This window comes from Microtus ochrogaster, unplaced genomic scaffold, assembly GCF_000317375.1.
Source record: "Microtus ochrogaster isolate Prairie Vole_2 unplaced genomic scaffold, MicOch1.0 UNK16, whole genome shotgun sequence".
In the NCBI taxonomy this organism is placed as follows: Eukaryota; Metazoa; Chordata; class Mammalia; order Rodentia; family Cricetidae; genus Microtus; species Microtus ochrogaster.
In genome coordinates this window covers 4,637,130-4,637,541 of record NW_004949114.1, presented here as the reverse complement: position 1 = coordinate 4,637,541, position 412 = coordinate 4,637,130, and positions in this window count along the sequence as shown.

Here is a 412-nt window from a genome sequence, read left to right as displayed (position 1 = left end):
GATTTTAAAGCCTGCTCCACAGAACGAATGCCATGTGTGGTATTGTAACCATACTCAAAAGCCCATGGCTGGGGAGCTCACAGGCCCCAGGGGAGAGCCTACTGTTGTTATGATACCTTATTATTAATGTGAGCCATGTTCCAACAAAAAGCTCACACACACATACACACCTTGGTACAGTTACAAATGTGTCTGATTCCAGGATTTGGGAAGACTGAAACAGGAGGATTCCCATGAATTCAAGGTGATCCTGGGCTGTATAATGAGATACTGTCTCAAAATCCCAGAGAGGAGAGAGGAGGAGGAGGAGGAGGAGGAGGAGGAGGAGGAGGAGAAGTAGTACTTGGTTCTCCTCTTCCATCATGCGGGGCTTAGCATCAAACTCGTGTCGTCAGGAAGCTTGGCCGCAAGC